Below are 6000 nucleotides of genomic sequence, written 5' to 3'. Positions count from 1 at the left end.
CTCTCCCCTACTATAAATAGTAAGGGTAGACCTCATTAATGGGGATCAAATCATTTCTTTTTCTTTTTCCAACAACCAACCAAACACAAATCCCCTTGCAAACGCTCTCAAATCGAGAAGCATTTATTGTCTTATTTCCTCATTTAGAAAGAGACTAACTTAATCTTCGGAGGCGGAACACCCCAGCCCCAGCCGGAGTATTCCGTTACTTGTGCAGGTATCGGCAAAGGAAGGAGCATACTAGGAAATTGTAACTCTCCCGCAGGACACATAAAAAACCCCCCAAACACCTGGCGCCGTCTGTGGGGAGAGTACTTTCTAGATGACTTCAGAACCGGTACTACCGGGTAAAAGCAGTCAACCTGCTGGTGAGGCTGAGGTCCATTCGGACCAGGATACAGCCGACAACTATGAGGTTGAAGCTTACACAGCTGCCGATGGTTCTTTTAGAACCAAGCATACTCGTTCCAAAGACAAAAGGGAACGGGCTGAGCAGCAGGCAGGCCCAAATCATCCCATCAGGGGACCGCTTGGGTTAACTCCTGCTTCAGAAGGGGCCACCCCAGTCTCCAGGGATGAACTCATGAACATGATGATGAGTTTCAAAGGGGAAATCAAAGGCCTTCTAGATAACACAGCCGGCCCCCATAAGGGTCAGGCGAAAGAAAAACGTCTTGGAAAGAAGACGACCAAAACAGTAAAGGGTAGAGCATCTACCCCGCATCCGAAGTCAAATGTGCCGGCTAGGCCCATTGATTTCTCAAAGATACACACTCCCATTGATGGAGCCAGAAAACCCGTCCGGCACCTACAGTCGGATGGAACAAAAAAAGTCTATTCTGATGCTCGGAAGCTCATTCAGGATAAAAAGAATCAGCGTTCCGAGTCGGCCTCAACGTCGACCTTTCGAGACAGCTTCAATGTCACGTCAGGGAGGCACTCGAGGACAAACAATGACAGCCGGACGAGCGAGGTTTCCGCTCGATCCGGCCCTCATATCATCCAACCGGCATTACATGGGACACCATACACGCCTTTTGGATCTCCATATTCACAACCGGGTCTTTTCGGGAAGCAGCAGCAACCGCTTGTCCAGCCTACCGACTGGCAGCTCCGGCTGCTCAATCTTGGGGAACAGCCAACGGCGTTTTCCAAGGAAATCACCGAGATGGCCCAGCCGTCAAAAATTAAAAATGTGTTGGTAGGTTCCTATGACGGTACCACCAACCCGGAAGATCACCTCATGGCATACACCAACCTAATGTATTTGCAGGGTTTGGATGATGCCTCATGGTGTAGGTGCTTCCCGGCAACGTTGAAAGGGATTGCTCAACGTTGGTTTGGCAACCTCCCAGCCGGATGCATCAATAATTTCAGGACGTTGGCCTATTGGTTTACGTCCAATTTTTCTATGAATATTCCTGCCAAGAAAACAAGCCTTGATCTTGGGGCAATTCAGCAGGGAGATAAGGAAGGGCTCCGGTCATATGTCAGGCGGTTTAACCTGATGAGGATCCAAATCCATGGATTGTCTGATGACGTTGCCCACACTGATTTCTTTAAAGGCCTAAAAGACGGGTCAACTTTTAAGTTTGACTTGGTTAGGAAGAGGGTCTCTACTCTTCACGAGGCGCTTATGAAGGCAGAGGCCTACATTCAAGCAATGGAACTCTGTGCTGTGAAACTTCCAATGGACTACAACAGATCCGGCAAAAAAGAGAGTCAGCCTATCCGGCCGGCCAAAAGGGAAGAAAATAAGAGAAAGGGGGTATGGGCAACAGACTCATCCGGACAACCTTTCCAGAAAAGAAAGAGGTCGGATCCATATGTGCCAAAGTATGAATTCAACAAGGATTGTGCTTCCATTCTCAAAGAAGTAAAGGATCGGTTGAATCTTGAAAAACCGGCTCCCATGAAGAGTCCTGTAAGCGCCCGGGATAAAAGCAAATATTGCCTTTTTCATGAAGAGATTGGCCATGACACCGAAGGTTGCTTTAGCCTCAGGCGGCTCTTTGACCGGCTAGCTGACGAAGGGGCTCTCAAGTCCTATCTATCCAAGTCAAAGGGTGCTCCCAAACAAGTAAAAGGACCACCCCCAAAGACACCGGCTAATCAATCGGATACGGATGAGGAAACCATCCTAACCATAGCTGGCGGATTTGCGGGAGGTGGGCCTACCATCTGGGGCACAAAGGATAACATTCGGAAACTGGTCAACTCAGTGGATGAGGGCCAGTCGTCTGAATATTCATTTCCGGAAGTTAAAATCTCCGAGAAAGATAGAGGGGAGGTCCGGCGGCCTCATGATGACCCCATAGTCATCGAATGCAAAATCGCCAATCAACGAGTTGGCCGGATCTTAATTGATACCGGGAGCTCATCTGATCTCATAAGCTACCGATGCTTGGAAAAACTCAAGTACAAACCCAGTAGCATGCATCTGGCCTCATACCCACTTGTTGGTTTTGGCGGAGGAGTAGTACATCCGGTGGGCATGATTGATCTACCCATCCGGTTCGGAGAAAAGGGAAAGGGCCGGCACATAGTTGTCAAGTATCTTGTTGTAGGAGAACTGACTGCCTACAACTTGATTATTGGCCGTCCAACCCTTAACATCTCAAAAGAAGTCATCATCCCATCTCTAATGTTGATCAAGTTTGAAAGGGATGATGGCACAGTCGGTTCCTTGAGTGGGGACCAAAAGATGGCGAGAGAGTGTTACCTCTCGGACATCAAGCTAACGCTTGACACAGACGGTCAAGAGAAAGAAATAGTTGAACTTGACGACTGTGGTCAAAGCTCACCGGCTATGAAGCAAGCCGGTAAAAAGAGAAAGGCGGACCAAATGGCGCCTGTAAAGGAGAAACAATAGCAATCACTGTCAGGGGAGAAGCCAGACGGTCTTCGCCCCCAGCCGGCTGGAGAAATGATTGACATTGTCCTTGAAGACAGCCGGCCAGACCAAACCGTCAAGGTTGGGACGGTTGCTTTTGATAGCTTGGGACCTGACTTGCTCCTTTTGCTGAAGGAGTTCAAAGATGTGTTTGCCTTTGAAGTAGAAGAGATGCGGGGAATAAGCCCGGATCTTGCTGTTCATAAACTCGCTGTGGATCCTAAGAAGAAGCCGGTCAGGCAAAAGAAAAGGAACCATGGCGAGGAAAGGTCCCAAGCGGCAGCAGCTGAGGTGAAGAAACTCTTAGATGCTGGGTTCATCCGGCAATGCTACTACCCGGATTGGGTAGCCAATGTTGTCCTTTTGAAAAAGCCGAATGGAACCTAGCGGATGTGCGTAGATTACACGGACTTAAACAGAGCTTATCCAAAAGATAGCTACCCGCTTCCAAAGATAGATCATTTGGTAGACTCTACAGCCGGCCATGCCCTGGTGAGTTTTATGGATGCCTACTCCGGCTTCCATCAGATACCCTTGTGGAAGAAAGACCAAGAAAAGACGGCTTTCGTCATAGATCAAGGGCTATACTGCTACACGGTGATGCCGTTTGGGTTGAAAAATGCGCCTGCCACATTCCAACGGATGATGAACTCGGTCTTTTATGATCAGATTGGAAGGAATGTGGAGGCGTACATCGATGACATGATAGTCAAGTCAAAACTACAGGCGGATCATCTAGCTGACCTCCGAGAAACCTTCACCACCCTCAGGCGGCATAAAGTCATGTTAAACCCGAAAAAATGCGTCTTTGGAGTTGAGTCTGGGAAGTTTCTCGGATTTTTGATTGATCAGAGAGGCATAGAGGCCAATCCGGACAAAGTACAGGCGGTGATTGACATGCAGTCGCCTCGTACCGTCAGGGAGGCTCAAAAGCTTACCGGTTGCCTGGCGGCATTAGGGAGGTTCCTCAGCCGGTTAGGTGAAAAGTGCATGTATTTCTTTCAAGCAATCAAAAAGAGGTCAAGGTTTGAATGGGGTGAAGAGGCTGAGGCGGCACTTCAAAGGCTGAAGCAACACTTGCATTCTTTGCCAAGAATAGTGAGTCCCCTACCCCAGGAGGCTCTCTACATGTACTTAGCCGTCTCAAATCATTCCTTGAGTGTCGTTCTCCTAGCTGAGAGAGACGGTAACCAGCTCCCAGTCTACTTTATAAGCCATGTCCTCCGGAATGCTGAACTTCGCTATCCCATGATCGAAAAATTCGGTCTGGCTTTGTTCAAAGCAGTCAAGCGGTTGAAACCCTATTTCCTGGCCCATCCGGTTACCGTCTATACTGATCAACCGCTCAAAAGGCCTATGACCACTTTAGAGTCATCCGGAAGAATGATTAAATGGGCTGTGGAAATTCAAAGTCTAGAAATCACTTTCGAACCTAGGCGGGCAGTGAAGGGTCAGGAGTTTGCAGATTTCATTGTTGAAATGACAAGACCAATACAGCCGGATAATACTGATCAAGTTTGGAAAGTATATGTAGACGGGAGCTCTACTGTGAATGGTTGTGGGGCAGGCGTAATTTGTCATTCTCCAGAGGGGGACAAATACGAATATGCTCTACGATTCAAATTTCAAGCTTCAAATAATGAAGCTGAATACGAGGCCCTGTTAGCCGGTATCCGCATGTGTAAGGCAGCCGGGGCAAGAAAGGTTGACGCCTATTCTAATTCTCAACTCATCGTTAGCCAATACAACGGTGATTATGAGGCCACCCATCTGGTGATGATTAAGTATCTTCAGGCGGTCAAGGAGGAGGCTGGGACATTTGATGAATTCAGTCTAAGTCAAGTACCTAGGTTCGAGAATAATCAGGCGGATGCACTATCAAAATTAGCATCATCCGCCACATGTGACACGCCTAGGTCAGTCTTCTGGGAAGTCATGGAAAAGAAAAGCATTGAACATGATCCCATTGGAGTTCTAGATCGAAGCTCCACTTGGATGGACCCCATCCGAGATTACTTAGTAGACGACACTCTACCAGGTGTCTCATCAGAAGCGGCTGCTCTTAAAAGACGAGCTCTAAGCTTCGTAATACTCAAAGGTGAACTCTTCCGGAAGGGTTACCTGCAGCCGCTATTCAAATGTGTTACCCCAGAAAGGGGAAGGGAAATGTTGGAAGATCTGCATGCCGGCTTCTGTGGATCGCACATTGGCGAAAGACTCTTGCCAAAAGAGCCAGGCGGCAGGGATACTTTTGACCCACTCTCGAGGCAGACGCATTATATCTGGTAAAAAGATGTGACAAGTGCCAGAAGTTTGGCCGGCTGATCAGACAACCGGCCACTGATTTAACGGCTATTCACAGCCCTATTCCCTTTGCCAAATGGGGCATGGATATTTTGGGGCCATACACTCCTGCCCCAGGCGGAAAAAGATACATTTTAGTGGCTGTTGATTACTTCACAAAGTGGGTTGAAGCCGAGGCGGTAAAGGGCATCAAAACTAAGGATGTCATCTCCTTCATCTGGAGAAATGTCATCACCCGGTTCGGCGTACCCATGTCAATGGTCTTTGACAATGGCCCCCAGTTCGAGACGTCTGTCCTAAAGACTTGGTTGCAAGATCAAGGGATTTCCCATTACTTTGCATCCGTAGGCCGTCCTCAAGCAAACGGTCAAGTTGAAGCTTTTAACAAGCTCATCTCAGGCGGCATAAAAAAGAAGATTGAAAAAGCAGGCGGTCTTTGGGCAGAGGAATTGACTCATGTTCTTTGGTCTATCAGAACCACTGAGAAGGGGTCAACTGGTGAAACTCCATTTCTTATGGCATATGGCACAGAGGCGGTGCTTCCCATTGAATTATATGAGCCAACACTTCGAATCATGTTATATGATGAAGAGGCAAATTGGGAAGCCATGCGCCTGGCTTTGGATACCCTTCCTGAAAGAAGGGGCAATGCCGCCTTACGTCATGAAATCTACCGTCTGCGAATGACGAGGGCCTACAACAAAAGGGTGCGCAAACGCCCCCTCAAAGTTGGAGATTTTGTTTTACGAAAGCTTGAGGCAACCGGTAGGGCGAACGAACAGGGGAAACTGACCTCAAACTGG

This window comes from Chenopodium quinoa, unplaced genomic scaffold, assembly GCF_001683475.1.
Source record: "Chenopodium quinoa cultivar QQ74 unplaced genomic scaffold, ASM168347v1, whole genome shotgun sequence".
Classification (NCBI taxonomy): Eukaryota; Viridiplantae; Streptophyta; class Magnoliopsida; order Caryophyllales; family Amaranthaceae; genus Chenopodium; species Chenopodium quinoa.
The sequence above is the reverse complement of the archived record's forward strand: the minus strand, read 5'-3'. Positions refer to the sequence as shown.